Source organism: Scomber japonicus, chromosome 12 (genome assembly GCF_027409825.1).
Source record: "Scomber japonicus isolate fScoJap1 chromosome 12, fScoJap1.pri, whole genome shotgun sequence".
Classification (NCBI taxonomy): domain Eukaryota; kingdom Metazoa; phylum Chordata; class Actinopteri; order Scombriformes; family Scombridae; genus Scomber; species Scomber japonicus.
In genome coordinates this window covers 9,885,082-9,905,305 of record NC_070589.1, presented here as the reverse complement: position 1 = coordinate 9,905,305, position 20,224 = coordinate 9,885,082, and the positions used below count along the sequence as shown (strand labels likewise).

The 20,224-nt window shown below is 37.8% G+C and overlaps 1 pseudogene; it reads left to right on the top strand.

The window, feature by feature from the left end:
- The first annotated feature begins 6,266 nt into the window (after positions 1 to 6,266).
- LOC128369333 (neuropilin and tolloid-like protein 1) lies at positions 6,267 to 18,554 on the top strand (annotated as a pseudogene).
- The last annotated feature ends 1,670 nt before the right edge of the window (positions 18,555 to 20,224 follow it).

The window sequence follows — 20,224 nt, the reverse complement described above, 5'->3', positions numbered from 1 at the left end:
CATGATCATTTTTTTATGGAGTCTTTAAGAATTAAAATACTCCATTAATATTTTAAAGAAAATTAAAGAAAATGTTTTATGATAAAGAATATTGTAAAATAAAATTTAAAAAAAATAGCCTAGAGAAGTCACTGTTAAAACCCCAAAAGTAAAATAAGATCCCCATAAACTCCTAGTGAGTCACTGCAAGTCCTTAATGACATTTTAATCATTTTATTGGGTACACCTGATAAAGTATAGTGAAAGTTTACCTGTAAATTCCCTCAGACTGATCAGAAATATCTTCCAGGTGCAATATTCCAGATGCCAAAACGCTTTGAGATTACTGCAGAATGACAATTTTCCAATCCAGGGAGCCTTCAATACCATCCATCACACAAAATGAGTGCGGGGCAGGGAGTGGGGTCTCTTTCAGGCTGTACATCCACGCCAGAGAGCTCAGAAATGTCTATAGGTACCTGCTGAATTCCTCAGGGTCGCACAGTGCGCTGCTGGCTGCATGGGACCGCTGCTCATTTTGCGCTTATATGCCAAATTTGCGCTTAGCCGACCACGCCTCCACAAAACCCCTCTTGCTCCCCCTTTTACCGCACCCACACCCTACACACACAAACACGCACACGCACACACGCCGGCAGGGATCTGGTGGAACTTGATCTATTTGTGGAGCGGACCTGATCGCACTCAAAGTGACGTGAAGGTAAACTTGTGGATGTTATGAGAGCAGCCCACTAGTGTTACAAATATTGCACATTCTGCTGTTTCCAGATGTTTTTATTTGACAGGAAGACACGGTCAAAACTAGTTATTGGTCGCTAAAAAGAAGGCTGCATCCTTAACATGCAGTGTAAATATCCAAGGAAATACTATGAGAGCTATCAGCCCCCCTAATGAGAAACCACAATACCCACAAGGCTTAGGAAGCCAACTTGCAGTTATGACATTTCCATTTGTCTCATATACCTATAGTCATCTTTTATCTTTTGAAGTCAGATCTGTATAGTATCTAAAAGATAATCAGTGGTTATAATAATAATAATAATAATAATAATAATAATAGTTGTAGTAATAATTGTTGGGCCCTTGTCTGGTGTATTCTTTGTTCCTGAGGGTTGAACTTGTCAGAGATAACATTGGGTTGCTGCTGTCTACAGGAATGGCAGCAGAAACAGCAGCAGCCAGCAGGGTGGCCAGTATTCCCCCTGTCACACAACCACAAAGCACTGATTCATCTGCCTTTACATACACTAGAACATTTGTGAACGTTTGTGGCTTGTGAGTGTATGTGTGTATGTGCTCTCTCTCTCTCTCTCTCTCTCTCTCTCTCTCTCTCTCTCTCTCTCTCTCTCTCTCTCCCTCTCTGCTTCCTCCATTCAAGCTCATGCAACATGCTCTGTGCTGACATCAGCCCATAGTAGACAGTTTCTTTTCAATTTTAAAGAAAAATGTATTGTAAAATATTGCAAATAAAACTAAGCAATATGATGGAAATATGATAGTAAAGTTAGGGCTGGGAAAAATGGACTCAACACAATGTTTTTGGAAAAATAGCTCAAAATCGATATTGCGATTATATTGTAAGAATGACTTGCTGCTGTCACAAACTCTTTATACAATGAGATATTTCATAGATGATCATAAGCCAAGTGGATATAATGACTAAGTAGATAAAGGCAACTAGAGCAGCTAGACCAGGCTAGTTAGTTCAGAACATTATCACTTTACTGTAATGCAGCATTTACTAGGACAAGACAACATTCATGCTATATAATGATATTACAATACCCAAAATCTGAGTCAATATCCAGTTTCATATCCCGATATCAATATAATATTGATATATTGCCTCCAACAATAAGTCACAGCATACACTATGCAAAATGTTTGCTCAGGCTGAAGTGGAAGTAATATGAGCAAAATATTTTTATTTTAAAGATACTGTATGTTAAACACTACTACTACTTGTAAATATTAGGGTCCAACCGATACTGGATTTTTGGGACAGATGCCGTTACCGATATTAGGGAGTAGAACCATTCTGATATCAATATATCAGTTGATAATCTTATCCTAAACGTCATTGGGAATTTAATAATCATAAATAACTATGTATAAGAAAAACGGGAAAAAAATATGCATAAATTAAACTTGAATTAATAAAAAATGATCAAATATACATAAAATGCTGCCTATATAACCTTAAAAAATAAAAAATATTGGTGTATAATGGACAGCATATACACCAATACCAATGTATCTGATAGGCCGATATACGCTGATAATATCGGCTGACTGATATATCGGCTCTAGTAAATATATATTCCATTTGTCTCATTCTTTACCACACCAAAGTAAACATAGATCTAATCATTTATTAGGACAAAACAGAACATGAATTGCTACAGTAAAACAGACTGAGAAAGAGTTGGCTGAAGGGATGGTTTAGGATAGCTGTTAAACATAAACAAGCTTTAATTCTGTCCATAATTAAACATTCTAAGATGTATAACTTGCTAGAAAATGAACGATTTCCCAATTACTGCAACATAAAAAAGTGTGCAAGTCTTTCAATCTGAAGAGAGATTTCTGGCACAAATTTACCTAGCTCCAAGTTGTGTTAGAAATGGGAAATTTTCATCAATCTGACATTTCCTGATGACAAACTCATATTGTATTGGTAAGCAATACTCCCTTACATTGTTGGTGCATAAAATATCAGAAGTGTTTCTGGTTAAGCCAGATGAGTTGAGGGGTCCTTTTGCACTGCCTTGAAGTCTGGCATGCTGTGTTTTTACACTATCCTTATTTTACAGTTTATGTGTAATCTACAACATTAGAATTAAAGATCATTTTAGCCAGGAACGATGAGTGTGGGAGTTTTATACAGTATGCATATGGTTAGCAGTTTTAATCCTTGTTCAGCATCTAAAAAGTGTCAAAGTATGAAGTTATTTCTCTTCTACAAGCCTCTGCTGCCCCCTACTGGAGAAAGAGAAAGAGAAGCGATTCTTTGGTTAAAAACAACTTCACATGCCTCCCATGTAACAGTGATGTTTGAGGTGATCCATGCAATCCAGTCACCATGTCAACCCCTTACAATCATAAATGAGTTAAAAACAAGAAAGGTAGATCCTTTTAACAAGGTTTTGGTTAATGGAGTCCCTAAACTGTCCATGGAAATATAACACACAAAGTTAACACACTATGGCTGATGTACCCTAATTAATACATACAATACAATTAATACATACTGATCCATAAATGAGTTAGCACTTCATGAGCAACATTGCCATCCACAGAGCCAAGCTGCCGGCATGGTTATGTTAACAAATTGCCTATTTCAACACCCAACAGAGCAATAAAAGCATCCACTTGGACTTGTGTTTTTGGACACCTGGTGAATTCACATATTCACTCTTCTGTGCTTTAGTTTAGCTCCAGCTACTAGTTGTTAACCTGGTCAGGCACTCCAGTACTAGTTAAGATGCATGTCACATAACTGCATCATCTGTGCATTGTCGTTTGTGCAGCTGAAGAACTTCATCTAGGGTCTCAAGACCACTTTGGGCAGAGAGGGCAAGGTCACGCTTGGCAGATTTGGGGTTCTGTCAAACAGCACAACTAGGGCCACTTCCCCAAATCCGCCAAGTGTGACCTTGCCCTGGTTGTGCTGTTTGACACCCTTGCTAGACAGGCAAGCGGAGAGTGTGTGTCAGATTCAGGGCCCATCCTAGGTTTGTTCATCAAAAACATGAAAGTGGACTAGTAGCCAGCACATGTTTACATTGTCAGCAAGTACCTGAGGCTGCTGCCATACATTGCAAACAACCCAACAAGAATGAGGGAAAAGATAGAAAGGTATAGGCAATGTGTTTTAGTTTTCCATTAGTTCCATCTGCCACTGTACTCAGTGGTAGATAATGTGATTTGATTGTCTGTTTATCTCACAAAAGTACATAAAGCAACTCATAATTGATGACAAATCTTTGAGAAACTTGGGAGCAAATGACAGGTTACACATGATGGAAGATATTTCATTAGTCGAAGTGGTACTGGTACTAGTTTTTTGCAGCTTCACTTCCTTTGCATCAAAAATATTACGGCTAATGAGTTTATTCAATCTGATGCAAAACCACACTGTGATGTTATCTTGAATCCCAACTGTGACCCAGAGGCAGCTAGCAAAGAATTTTTGGCTGACATGCAAAAATCTGACAACCACACCCAAGATGCTTTTGATGCAAGACAAGAAGGCTAGAGGCACCAAATACATGACTGCACCATGTTACCCACCTAGTTGTGTTGGATGCTATATTCATCCCTTATTTTTTAAAATGGAGATACTGCTGAGTCAGTGATTGCTCAAAGAGAGGATTTTGACCTGAAGACCAAGGCACTTGGAAACTGGTCTGAGTAGTTCACTAGCACATTTTACAAACACAGCTGTATGCCTAATAGGAATTTCTACATGTTATGAAAATGAATTAGCATGTAAGATTTACTTGATTTTGGTGTCAAGTGGGCAGCCAGAATCTCGTCCATTGGAGGAATGTTGGCTGGCCCTGAAGACTCCATATTCTCCAAGACTAAGATCTTGGTAAATGGCAATGACAGCAGAGCCTTAGAGGATGCGTAGGACTGCGTGAGCTCATGCACAAAGTTGGGGAAAACAGACAATTTGTGTCTCATCACTGCAAGCTGTTGTGGGAGAAAATAATTTCCTGCTCGCCGAATTAGCTGTTGGCAGACAGCCACAGCACTTCAGTGCAGTCAACAGCAGCACATGTCGATCAAGGCCGGGTTGGTACCATCGGTCTTCAGTGCTTGATCCCCAACATCTCCTATCCCTCATCATTTCCTAGTGATTCATTTTTATTTAGGAATTTGATCAAATAAAACAGCAACATGGTGTCTTATATTTTCTTATTTCCACTTTTCACTCGAATAAACACATAAATAACCCCAAAGTTGATTTTGATTTGAGCTCATAGAAACAATTCTGAAACATTGGCTTGACATGCAAAGTGGACTGTATGATTACTTTTTTTCCCTCATGAAAACCATGCCAGTACATAAAGCCAAAGGCCATGCTTATTAATAGTCCAATATGAGCCATATCTTAGCTGCCTTAGCTATCTTATTTCACATGAAATAATCAGTAATCAAACATTCTGTGTGTTTGCTGCTATCTACCATATACATTAATTTAGTTATTCATTACATTTATGTATTCATCAAAGTAAACTATTATTTTAGCTATTATAGTATTGTCATCTTTCCGATGGGATATTCAGGTTTTTCATATTCAACTTGACCATACATAGGCTACATGTAACTGACTCATGCATAGTAGTAAGGAAGTATGAGGCAACTCTGTAATTATAACATTTACTTTTATGGAAATATTGTACTTTTTTTTTACTTTATCATATTTATCTGCCTGCTGTTATTTTTGCAGATTAAGAATTTACATGCAAAACATGTAAACAACCATAGCCTGCTGCTAATGCTGCCAAACAGCATATAAAGTAATTCAAATTGGCTCCAGCTCAACTAGATACAAGATTCAAATCCTGCTTACATGTTTATGCATCAGCCATAATAAAATGTGATGAATAATAATATAACACTGACATGACTCTGCTGAATAATAAGTATTTTGATGATAATGCTAATGTACTTTGATTTAAGTTTAAAAAAAAAAAAAGAATACTTTTTCTTCTATTGGCGCACAGTCCTAATGCCAAGAATGCATTGTTATAATTTTAAAAATGCATACAGATTAAAACATATACACATAAAAAATAATTTAAAATGCATTTTGAACATGATTTTATTGAATTGTAGTTGTGATGATGGTGATGGTTGTGTAGCTTTCTGAAGGGGGAATTTGGGCTCTATAATTGAATGATGCGCGCGCACACACGCACAAGCACACGCACAGCAGGGTAGTTGTCGGCACACTTGTGCAGCGGGTCGCAGCTTTGTCAGTGACTGAGTCTTTTGAGAGGATTAATGCAGCCTAAAGGTGGAGCAAAAATGTGAAGGTTTGTGTCGGACGGGCGTGTAATCTTTTGAGCTCTCTGAGAGACAGACAGAGATGGAAATGACGAACTCTTTGCTGTCGGACTTGGAGAATTTTGGGATGAACTGATGGGCTGAAGAATACGTTTTCCCCCTCACTACTGGGACCTGACGGCTCCGTGTAGTTCAGAGAATTTAATGGCAATATTAGAGATAGAGCAACTCATCCTCAGGGAACAGAAATGCTGCACAAACTTCTGCTGCCCATCGGTAAGTTTACATGCTTTATAATCTACCTACATATGTTTTGAAGCTCAAGTTATTAAATGTGTGTATACAGTATATATGTGTAATCCTATAGTATGCTGGTGGTCCATGTGTCGTGTTATGTGTTGTGTTTTTTTCTGACTAATAGAAAAATAAATCATCATTAATCTTCTCTTTCAGCTTTAGCAGCAGTCCTCATCTTACCTGAGCTGTCAGGTGCTACAGCCACCAAAACAAAAACTCAAGGTATCATCCTGAAATCTATTGTAACGCTTCATTAATTATGTAGAGGAACGGAACACAGGAGGATATAGGAGGACTCATTTGCTTATTAATCAGTTTGATTTTGTGAAGACATTATCATGTAGTGCACATCATTGCCTACAGCATTACATTTAGATCTAAAATGATTTGTCATTTAATGGTTCAGTTTGACCAACAGAAAGTTTATGGCCTACTATATTGAATATGGGTAAATAGATGAAATAATGTAGTGTAGAAAATGCCAAATATAAACCTTTAACATTTTATTATATGCTGTTTTTGCTTTTTGACATATTGTAAATTGAACACCTTTGGATTATGAACTACACAAATCAAGTCATTTGTTTATGCCTCCTTTAAATTTGAAAATCGAAACTGTTATATGTTATATGTTGTATGTAAATATTTATAAATTATTATATATGAACACCGTCGTAGCCAAGTGATAATATAGCATGCCATTCATCCGCATGTCCCTGGTTCGAGTCTGGCAAGGGACCTTTGTTGCATGTCATACCCGTTTCCCTCCTCTTGTTTCCTGCAGGCCTCTCTGCCACCAATTGTCAAATAAAGGCAAAAAACCAATAATGATTATAATAGTGTAAATAATCTAGAATAATATCTTAAATGCTATTATTCTGTGTTGTATCAAACTCAATACATTTTTTTAATGTAAGCCACAACTAATGGGCAAGTTGGACATATTCTCTAGAATTGTATCTTAAGTGCTGTTACTCTGTGATACATCAAAACAGATCAAACTCAAACTGCATTTTCAAGTGTAAGCCATAGCTAATGAGCAAGTTGGACATACTCTCTCATATTCAGCTGTATACAATCACACTTTCAAGTAATTTTGAGTCACAAAAGTGAAGATAATTTGCTCACTTATACCATTTATACAACAACAAATCTACACATTCAACTGCATTTTCAGGGTTTTAAGATGATACAAAAAGAAAAACTACAAACAGCTTTACAACTTGTGTTGAGCTAAAAACTTTTATCCATCTGCTCAGTGAAGAACAACTCAGGTGTGACACCCGCTGGGCAGTGTGGGACTTGGATAAAGGAGCCTGATGGAGGGTATTTCACCTCACCCAACTACCCTGAGAAATATCCTCCTGAGAGGGAATGTGTGTACATTATAGAAGGTGAGGCTTTCATCTTTATCTTTTTATACTCTCCACTCCTGCTTCACCTCTTCTACTTTTCTCTCACCTGCTCTCAACCTCTTCTCCTCCTTTTCCCAGCTTCTCCTCGCCAGTGCATCGACTTGTTTTTTGATGAGAAGTATTCCATCGAGCCATCCTGGGAGTGCAAGTTTGACCACATTGAGGTCCGCGATGGACCATTTGGTTTCTCGCCCATCATTGGTCGTTACTGTGGGCAGGAAAGCCCTGCCTATGTCCGCTCCAGTGGGAGGTACCTGTACATTAAGTTTGTGGCTGATGGAGAACTGGAGGCCATTGGTTTCTCAGCCCGCTATAACTTCACACAAGGTGAGTGATGCGTGATGCTGTGTCCAACTATCTAGAGAGGACTAATGGTGGGCTATTTTTTAAAAATCTCACAGTGCTAATATTCATGTTAAGACAGCTTTAAAGGTGCACTAGTAAATATTTTTATATCAACAATAGTTCAAATGGCCACATGTGATATAAAAGTGGTGGCTTGTACTAACAAATGACCACCTGCCTCTCCTGTTCGTCATAGATATTGAGCATTTTAGCATCTTTAGCGTCACTTTGATGTTTTGGTTCAGCCTCAGCCTCCTTTCCAACAGCAACAGGCAGTATATGCAACCTGCCCAGCACCAAATAGAAAACGTTTGCAACTACTGTAGCTGATGAATAAGTGGAGGAGGTGGTGGAGACCAAAACAGAGCTAAAAGGAGAGTGAATATTGGACTTACATTCACATGCTGGCTGTATAAATTAATCCAAATGGATTCTGTTCTATCACAATCCTGTAATTTTCATTTTCAAACATGTCAACTTTTCATGAGCTAAAAAAAATGCTGGTTGACCATACATTTTTTCATCTAAATTGTTTATTTATTAAGATGTAGGAGACATTACTCATATCATAAAGTAATACTATGTCTCTCAGTTTATCCAATTTTTTTCATAACCAAATTTGGAGATATTTGGATATAACTGTGATTTATTTTCAATTTAGTCTCATGTGTAAATGGAGGGTGCAAGGCATACTTGCTAACCTCTCACTATGGCAAAAAGAGGAAAATAAAGACAAGTTTATTTATATTTCACATAATTTTGCATCTCTGCTATATTGTTATTCTTATATCATATGTTCATATGATGTTGATGGTAATACTACACCTTTAAGTCTTCAACTACTTTCCTTGGCGCGCTCTCCCAATCCTGTACCCTGTGAGTTTGACATTATTAGTTGCCACATGCCAAAACAGTACCTCTCTCACTGGTCATATAGGCCAATCAAAACACACATTAACACACATTTACAAGCACACTGTACATTTAAATGTCAATTGGCACAATGTAGTATCAATATACATATATCACATACATACAGTATACCCCTCTGCTGTAGCTGTAGATCAACATCTTTCAGAATTTGCGCTTTTAAAAGGGAAAGACAGAGTAGAGTGTGTGAGTTATGATTCTTACTCAAGCCACAGAAAAAACTTGTAATTCTTCAACTCCATTAAATGATCTGCAGAGCTATGTACAATACAAGCTATTGCTTTATTGTTGTCAAAAATGTGCGTATTGCAACTTTAATAGTGGTCTGGTTGCACGCTGCTGGGGATGTTCTCTCATTTCCATTTGCAGTGCAGGCACACCAGCTGCAGCTGACGGGGGAAGAGGAGGGCAGCATTTCTTCAAACGCACGCATGCACACGCACACACACACACTCACACACACTCACACACACACACACACATGGGTACTTGTTCCTTCAGTCACACACACAAGAGTTAATGAAAGCTTGTCTTCAGGGGAATACAGCTTGTCAGTGCTGAGCCGCAGTAGCAGCTTAAGGCAATCGGAGGCCGAGGCTTTATTAACAGCAGATTTTATAGGCCACCTACGCTGACGAGGGGCAGAGATTAATCTGCATCCCCCTGTCCATCCAGCCATCCCGCCACATTTCTTTCTTTCTTTCTTAATATGATTTTGTGCCCCTATATTATCTTTGTTTTCCTCAAGGGATGTTCCAGTTTCAGACTATAAATTTCAGCAAGTCCTTCCCACACACACTAATTGCTGAAGTTGCCGGGGGACTGAGGTCATGTTGGGAGCTCAAAGCAATTTTTCCAAAAGTTTCAGGCACCATTTCTGTATTGTTTCATAACATTTTACCGTATATTCACCTAACTTTGCTGTGTCAGCAACTTCGTAAACACACTCTGCAACTTACTATGAACTATGCTACGGACTATCCCTTTAAGACGATACTTTTCATTACTGACAGATCAGGAGACGCTGTTTTCTGTCTGTTTACATCAGATGTAATGAGTCTCTCATGCCAAATGCTAATCTCCTGTCTAATTCCACTCATTGTGGGTGGCAGGAGAGAATTTACATGTAAACATACCCACACAATATTTTCTAAACCTAGAATTTTTAATTACACATTTTATAGACTGAGACTTAACCTTTAAAATATAAAACATTTTCTTCATCATCAATAAATCCCTTGAGAAGCCCAACCAAGCTATGTGTTACTTTGTAAGGGTGCACGATGCAGCAACATTTGGTTTTGATCCAATATCAAGTAATACAGGACTCAATCACTGATACTTTTATTATTAAAAGCGGCTTGTGTACTTAAATGTAAGTGAAATAAAAAGATAATTAGGTCTATAATCTATAACACACTACATATTGTCTAAATATAGGAATCATATAGACTACTTTCAACAGTTACACAAGAATTCAGCCATTTTCATATTTCATGTTTGAGATTTATTATATTTTTCAATTCCATTGAAGTATTTCATTTAAATTGCAAGTTTCAATGGGCTGAATATATTATGTGAATGTCAAAATATAGTCTATATTTAGTCTGCTAGAGTAAAAGCTAATGAATTACAGTTTGAAAATGTAACATGAATCAGTGCTGAAAATCTGATTTGACTGATGTATTAATTTCACTACTGTTTTCTGTATACCTGGATATTTCCTTTCCTCTCTGAAAAGACTCTGCCAGTCTCTGTCCCTATTAAAGATCAGACTTCTCTTTCTCAAGGTTTTGTGTGAGTTTTGACAAATTGATGGTGTTGCTGCTGTAGCGAACAGACTTCCTATATGACAGTCCATCCAGCCATCACTTCATTTATGTACTGGAAATGAATGTCTACTTTTCCTACTTGTTGTGACATGGTTCAAGTATTGTTACCTTACAGAGCAGGAAGCTGTGCACTGACTGGCAAAACAAAAACACATAGTCAATACACTCACCTACAATATTTAATTAAAGGGCTGGTATGCACAGAAATGTTAGAATAAGATCATAAAATATCACTTATCTTTTTCATTGGCAACATAATCTGACTCACATAATATTAGTGTAAGTGTGTAGCCAAACTGTTTGCACCACTAATTATTCCAGCAAGCCCTAAAAAAATATGTGTTGCATTCTTCTCATGTTGCAGAGATGATCAATTGCATGCGAGTTCTGAGTTAAGGACTCTTCTGTGTGTGGACTCTCCAATTTTGCATGTGAACATTTCTTGGTGTTGTGTGAACATTGAGGTATAGAGGTGATCATATTGTCAAATCCTCACAAAAAGCTGTTTTAAGAGCAGTAATAGTGAAAAATGAAGAGATGTTAATATTACAGTTTTACATTCCAGTGCATTTAGCTCTGTTTGAATTTTACTGTTGACAGCAGTGGACATTGTAAAATTCAGTTATACAGTAATCACTTAACATACTAATCATTTTATTTTATTCCATATTAGTTACGTGAAAAAATATATGTGTTGTGTTAATCCTCAAGATTTATGTTCTTTTGTGAGTTACACACATTTTAAGGCTGAACAATATTTGGAGAGGATTTACATACATAAATCATCCTATATCTTTCCTTCATCTATTTTTTACTCTTTTTTCCCTCATATGAAAGCTATAAAGCCTTTGGGAATATATTGTTGTATCACACACACACACGCACACACACACACACACACACACATACACACACACACACACACACACACAAACACACACACAAACACACACACATAGGAATGAATGTGAATAATCTGGCCAAGCCTGAAGCAGAAACGGGTAAGGAACACGAGAGGATTAATGAGAGTCCTTGTTGATTTGAGCCTCAGTTGAGTTCATCACCTGCTCTTCTTCTATCACAACCTCAGACAAATGTGCAGTTTAACCACCATCAGCAATACTGACATCTATTTTACAATGTGAGAAACCCGTAATCTTTCTAAAAACTTGAATTGAAAAGTCCTCACTGCCTTCTTTAATACACGTTTGCTTCTACTTGCTTTTATGCTGTTTTCAATTTTATTTTTTAGCCATATTTAATCAAAGTATGGATTTTCCTCCAAACAATATGAAAACGGCTGCAGATGTGACATTTTTATCACCAGGTTATCACTGCTGGTGGAACCTAATCTGTCCTGAACTAAGCTGCTATATCAGGATTTATAATCCACCTAGCAAGTAGATTCATCAGCACAAAGGTTTAGGACACAATATCTTTACCCTGATGCTAAGTGTATTTTTTTTCTTTTTCTTTTTTTTGCAGAAGGACATCAGGGTTTCAGGGGAGTTTAAATGAGGGCAGGAAATGTGCTGGTACACAGATTATATAAGCCTCAGCTAGCTGTGTTTTTATTTTATTTTACAGTATGTCTTTCATATTGTTGGTTTTTATTCTGTAGCATTTTTTATTCATTGTACTTGACCAAAAGATCTCAGGTCGTACATTTTATTTTAATCTCCACCCTTTTTAAAGACAAAATGTGTTATTGTAACTATTGCACGCACACTATTCTAATCCTCCACATAAGATTAGATGTGTTTAAAAATCTCTGCAGATGAGATTGTTGCATTTTTTTACTCATATTTTTACATTTTATTGCTGAATCACACCTGTATATATCTCCAAATATATTTTGAGAATAAAAATAAACATATATCTACAGTGTGCTGTGTAAGTATAGTTACTTAAAGTACGTGCAGATATGTCTATTTTCTTTTTACCACTGTTGTTGGGCAGAAACCTCATATCTCCATATTTGGCCATTTTTATTATTTTTTATAAGTCAATGTAAGCCTTTATGTAATTAACTAATGAAAAGTATTTTTTAAAAAGCGTTTGACTAAATCTGCACCAACAGTGACAATATGTGGAACACATCTCACATACAACATGTTCCTGAAGTCGTCGTCCACTTAAAAAGGTCTTTTGCTTCCTGTTCCATTAGTTTGATATTTGAGTTTCACTGCATCTAATGGTATATCCAATATGTGACTTACACAAGTGTTTTTGAAGTGAAATTTGATGCTTCTGGTTTAAAAACAATGCCAAAATGGACCTGAAGTAGGAGACATCTTACATTCAGCAGTTTAACTATATAATATTTGAATATTTATAGTTTCTGGATTTTTAATGAGGGAGAAATGGTGGATGTTAATTAAGAGGCAGTCTTGTTTTTTTTCTGATGGAAAAGCCATATTAGAAACAATGTATTCAGAAAAACTGAAACAACACAGTACAAACAGAGCAGAATGAACAAAGGATTCAAAAAGACAGACAGAGCTTATGAGGGAATAGAGAACAGGTGACTCGGCAGAGGACTGGCAAGGAGCTCATTGGCTAGGGAAAACTCTGGGAACAAGGCAGGGCTAAAGATGCAGATGTAGGGCAGGTGTGGAGGGGAAAGCAAGCACGGTGACAGAGGAGAAAATGCACAGAGCAAATAGAAAACCAAAAACCCAGAAAACACAATAGGCAGATAATGGTACATGTAGTACACAAACATTCACATTCTCCTGTATTTCTCTGAAAAACAAAATCATATAAAAGCCAAATAACAAAAGCAAAAATACTTGTGTGTATAGTAACCTGCCACTGTCAGTACACAACTAGTTTACATTGTGTAGAAACCCAACTTCTTACCAGACAACCGTGGAAGAAGTCTTAGGCATCTGGTGGACTAGTGGATAATGTCAAGCCAGATAAAACCATGACAATCTTAAAAACATGTCTGGAGGGGATTTTGGTGAAATGCATTGTCTTTTTCATACAGGAAACATCCTGGATCATGACCCCTATTTGAGGAAAGATTTCTTTAAATGTGACATAAATATATTTGTCTTTGTCTTCTGCTTTAGATCCTGAGTTCAAAGAGCTTGGGGAACTTCCAGCACTGCCATGTGAGTATTTTAATTATGTGATCACTACACAATACAATATAAAAACAAGGCAGGTCAGCAATTGGTAATTGAAAAAACACCTGAACATCATTATAGAGCTGTTAAGTTGTTAAATTAAATGCATCGACAGATTCAATTTAGGATCTTCTGTGAAGTTAAGAATGACCTAAACATAATTTTATTGGCAACTGCCAACATGCTTAAGTGTAAAATAGCAACCAATAGGGAAACAGCTGTTTGAAATACCTAGTATGATATGCCTATATATATTTGCTGTAATAGTCAAACCAATTAGCAGCAATCACCAGTGTTATGATATTCCTTTAAAGACCACTCCATACTGACCCCAAAATGACTCCCCAACTTCTCTCTACAATTACAAAGTCAGTTAAATTTTATGGACAGAAACCTGCTGCTGTTCTCCACAGATTGTGACTTCGAGCTGGGTGGTCCGGAGGGTTTTGTGGAATCAGCACAGATAGCCAGAGAGGCCCGAGCCCTGCAGACTGAGGCGGTGGACTGCAGGTGGTACATCAGGGCTCCACCAAGAGCTAGGGTTCGTATATGTCAAACTGTTGTTGATCTCGTTGTTTGCTGGTGAGGTTACTCATAGTAGCTGCTTTAAAATACACACATTTTTGAAAGAATGATGAAATGCTAGTATATCCTTCTCAAGACAACCTCAAAGGATCTAACACTTAGCAACAACATCTCTAGATTATAAAAACATGCTCTTTTTTCTTATATAAACCAGTTACATTCACTTTTTATGCAAGAGATCTACTTTCAACATTTGTAAGAAAGAAAAATGTTTTCCCGCCTTTTTTACCATTCAGGACAGTGCTATACTTCTTGCATTTTTTCTAATAATCTCCTTCTCAAAAAATGCTGATTTCCAAAGATTTTAGACTATCCCTTCAGCATTGGAGTGGCTACACATTCTTATTTTCTCATCTGACAGGTTACCCACAGGCCTACAAAAAGGTAATAGTAATATTAGCTAAAGTGCTAAAGTGTTAGCATGAGGCATGAGGCTAATGATTTAGTCATGATAGTTTTGCTGAATTAGTACACACTAATTCACTTGCTACATTCTTTTAAAAAGGAAGTAGAAAGAAAAACAAGTATGACACATGAGCCAGGATGAGTAAATGTCACCATAACCTGATATTTTCACTGCACTTTAATTTGATTGTACTCATCCTTTCATCCCCACACAGGTCTACATGCGTTTTCTGGAGTATGAGATGCACAACTCGAACGAGTGCAAGCGTAACTTTGTTGCCATATATGATGGCAGCAGTTCAGTGGAGCACCTGAAGAATAAGTTCTGCTCAACGGTGGCCAACGATGTCATGCTGGTGTCCTCTGTGGGAGTGGTGAGGATGTGGGCGGATGAGGGAAGCAGGAAAAGCAGATTTAAGATCCTCTTCACAACCTTCCATGAACGTGAGTGAATAGTTGTCAAGTCCTGTTCTGTTTACCTGACTGAGGGAAAGTTCTTTTTAACAGGTGTGCATCTGTAAAGTGTGGAATAAACAATAATAAAATGATAGTACCTCCTATTGTTACTTCCCTTTTAGTTATGGCTGCTATATTGGGACCTGAAAAGGGGTTACATGTTTTAATGCAAATAAGAAAAATACAAGGACATTGACTACAGTAGTATTGTAGTGATGAGCCCATGAGAATTATTAACCTACTCTGCAGTTTCCCTCAGCTTTACAGAGCATTTTAGCCTCTTTTACCTTATTGTTTTGGTTTTCTGGCTGGTCCTCCACTTTCATCATCAACCTGATTTCCAGCCAGATGAGGCAGCTCTTTTAGAAGGACCAACATTTCAAACAGTTTGCAACCAACTGGTGCCAAATAAATGCTATTTTCCCTCCGTGTCTGCTAGATGTGTAAATAGGTTGCTGTTTAATTGTTTACTAAAACTTTGCTTTCAGCTTGTTGCCAGACAATATTGGCTTTTAAGATATAATATGATTGCAAATGATATATTTTGTGCCATCTGGTGGTAACATTTGTGTCCAACAGTTACTCTTTTAAAACAAAACTATTTGTGTATTCATAGATTCTGGACAGACAGGGAGTAAATGTGCTTATAAGAATCTTGTTATTTTTATGTTTAGTGTAAACAACAGCTGCATGACTCTTGCCTTTTATTTTTCAGCTCCATGTGAAGGAGACACTTTCTTTTGCCATAGCAACATGTGCATCAACCAAACCCTGGTATGCAATGGTATCCAGAACTGTGTTTACCCGTGGGATGAGAATCACTGCAAAGGTACCCTGACACACAGGCTGAGAAACTCATCACCAGCTAAGTATTTGCAACAAGCCTGAAGTTCTTTCTGTGTTGTCTCCCCAATTAGAGAAGAGGAAAGCCAGCATCCTTGACACTCTGGATCACACTAACCTCACTATTATTGGAGTCACCTGTGGCCTGGTTGTCATCTTACTCATCATCTCAGTCATCATTCAGGTCAAACAGCCTCGCAAGAAATACATCATCCGCAGGTTGGATAATCTAAAGAGTTTACTTAAAATTACATTCTTATCTAATCATTAAATAATTTAAACACTGTAGCTAGCAATATATTTTCAAGATAGGAAAGATTGCATGATGAAAAAACAACAATGTTGTTATGAGTAAATGGTGCTGACCTTCAGTTTTTAATACAGCAGGTTTTGGGTTGGCTTATGAAATGGTCCGAAGTGAGGAAAACCTTAACTGAAGTCAGTAGAAAAATGCTGAAGTTAACATTTGGCATGTAGCACTCAAGAAGAAGATTGGAGTGGTACATCCCTTGCTGCTCTAATCAATATCCTATAAAAAAAGGTCAAATAACTGTATCCCTTTTTAGACATGTAGGCTACCCCTTTACATTAATCTGATGGAAACTGAGCATGTCAGTTTTTAATCTGAATAAGCACCTTGGTCACTTTTACATAAATGTCACAATTTATGTCAGACCTAGTAAGATTTCCGTATCACAAGTCTGCACTGAGTTCCTTCGGACTAAATTAAAGGCTGTAGCAGAAAATAATCAAACATGCAAGGAGAGAGATTAAATGTGTCTCTCTCCGCCTTGAGTAACTGTAATCACTATAATACATCAGTTTAATGAGCTGTGAGCCAGTTTTAAGTTGATGGGGAAGTTGTTTGTGAGCAGATGTCCTGCCATTCACTGCTTGTGTGCTGTTGGATCATTAATCAAGGATTCCATGGCAAAATAAGTTTTGAGATCCATCAGTGATGCAACCCGTGAAATAACATTTTTTAGTTTGAACTAAATGCTTCGAGTGTAATACTTTTACATAGAGAATTATAACCTTATAACCTAACATTTTTAGCTGTTTTTAGGTCATTATTTTGGTTTTAAGGCCACAAACTTTGCTCTCATCACCTTCTTTTCCAGCAACAGCAGCTAACTGATTTCACAAAGACAAAAAAGCAACTATAGAAAAAAGGATTCTGATTTGAGAATTAGAATTTATTCTGAACTCAAATACAGTGAAATACAGTTGAACTCCAACCTTACTCTTACACAAATGTCAGGAAAAAGTCAAGTCTGTTGAAGTGAATTTGAAGTGCAGTTTGTTTCACTAGCAAGAACCATACTAACAACAAGATGCACTTAAATGCTTTATTAGGATTAAATGATTAATGAGCATTGTTCTTCATGGCTCTTCACTTGCTGACTGCGCTGTGGGGAGGCTTATAGGAAGTCCGCCGTGGCTACTGGGTAGTGAGGACCTCATCCCCTAACCCTAACCCTGCTTCTGAAACTTTGCTGAATGAGCCTCACTAAAAATGACCTTTATTAAAGTTCATTATTCTCAGTGATGCAGGTTTAAGCAGCACATAATTGGCAGGTCTTTGTGTGAGTACGTTGTTATTTTAGATTTTGTGTTGATACATGTGTACATTACATATTTCTCACTATTTGGAGTATTGAAGAATAAACTCTTAAATTAGTGGACTTATAGTTTGAGAAGTTGTCTTAGGTTTTTTGTGCTTGTCTCTCTGACCCTTTCCTCTATGTGTCCTCAGAGATGACTTCGACCCTGCCCTCCTCCACCCCGGTTTTGAACCCCCCCACTACGAGCTCTGCACTCTACGCCAGGCCCCATCCGGCGACCTGACAGATGCAGCCATGGCCGAAGACTTCGAGAAGTTCCACAAGCTCCGCCGCTCCTCCAAATGCATCCGTGAGCACCATTGTGGCTCGCACCACGGGAGCATGCATGGCAGTGTCCACGGTAGCCGCAGCAACCTGAGCATGAGAGATGGCATTGTATCGGATGGCGTGGGGATGGTGCCTCCGCCGCCGCCCCCCCCAATGATGATGAGCCAGCAGTCTCCACGCCTCTCCCACCACGTTACCCCAGCAAGTCGAAGGAGCATCCTGGTAATGAAACATAGCTATTCTCAGGATGGGGGAGAGGGGTACAGAGCGGAGTAGGAGGATGATTTGATGATGGACGATGGTCCCACCACCAGCAGGCACCACATTCACCACCATCAGATCCCTCACGGCACGGCAGGGCTGGACCACACTGTCCACCGTACACTGTCAAATGACTTCTAATGTAAGGCCACATGCTTATCAAAAAGCTGTGTATGAATCAAGACGTGAATGTAACTGTACTCAAACTGACTGAAGGAGTAAATAGAAGGGATAATGATTTGATGAAAGAGTAGCATAACCTCAGTTTTTGATCTATTGCGCCTAACTTCTCTCCTCTTTGTAAACCCTTTTTAAAAATGAGATCTTAGTTTAAATGATACACATGAAGCTGATCTTTACAGCTCTGGTCACAGTTTCTTGGTCCCATATATTCCAAATGAAGTGCAGTTTTGACACTGTAAGAGCAGAGATGGTGGAGAGGAGCTTGTGAAACATGTACTTGTGATCATAATGGTAAATTATCTCAGCCAAAGAGTTGCAGCTGTGACACATCTGCTATGATAATGTGATATACCGAGATGGATGTGTCAGGGAAGTGAACGTTCCTACTCATTCTAACACATCACACTTCTCTTTTGTTCCTCATTTAGCCTGAAATGATAACTCTGGGTTAGACTATATTCATGAGTGCATCATATTTGATGTTGTGAATGGATGATGTGTTGCTGTGTTTTTTGTAACAGTACGCTTGGACTTGCACCACCAAAGAGAGAAAGTTGAAAAATACTCAACTTCATTTTCCTTCTACACATCATCCACTAAAAGATTTTTCTTGTGTGCTGCTCCAGAATCAGATATGAAGAATAACTAAACCAACATGGAAACACTAAATACTGTTATCATACTAGTCAGCACACGAAGAAAATACTGATTTTCAAATATAGGATTGAGGTCTTGAAAGGTGTCACATTATTTTGAAGCATAGCATCTCTGAAAGGAAAAGGAATCGTGATAGAAATTGGAGCTTACATTTTCTGTCACCCTGTGAATGGATATATTATTTTATTGTTTTATTTATTGTTTGTTTTTTTAGTTATTTTTGGAAGTATTTATGATCATTTATGTGTGTTTAATTTTCAGTTCTTGGTTTGTCTTGTGCTGCACCATTTTTCTTTTGGCAGAATTATTTTCATTTGGTTGATAATATACTGTGTCTATTTATTCCATTAAATATAGTTATTTCCCCCTTTTCCTTTATTGTGCTCGACTCCATAGTGCTATCATTTTTCATTTTTAGTGAGTATCTGTGTATTTATTTGTTTGTACTTGCTTTTCATTTATTTTTAAATACTTGTCCAATCAGGCACTGGTGAGTAAAGCAAACGCCATTTTCATGGCTTGAGAAATGATTGAAGAAAACCATGCAAAGAAAGTTCTGGTCTGTAGTGATCAGGTCTCTGCACTGTCCATTCCTATGTCAGGTGTGTCCAGTAATCATCAGGACTTACCTTTCAAAGTAATTGCAATACATTCAAGAACGATTAACACTTGCAATAAACTTTCAAAATCAGAATAAGAATAAGATGCAGCCTTCTGTATAGCATATTTCATGCTACAGGGAGGCATCCAACCACTCTTTGTGAACGTTGTCAGGTAACAGAAACTGTAGAACACTTGATCATCAGCTTTAATTATTATATCAGAGAGAAAGGACATGATGGAGGAAATGGGAATACTGGAGACTGGAGATCAGGATGTGTGGCAATCCGGACACTGTAGGAGTCAACTACGTCCAGAAGATGGCAGTATTGCAACCCCATGGATGCCAGCGTTGGTTAAACATTACAGAA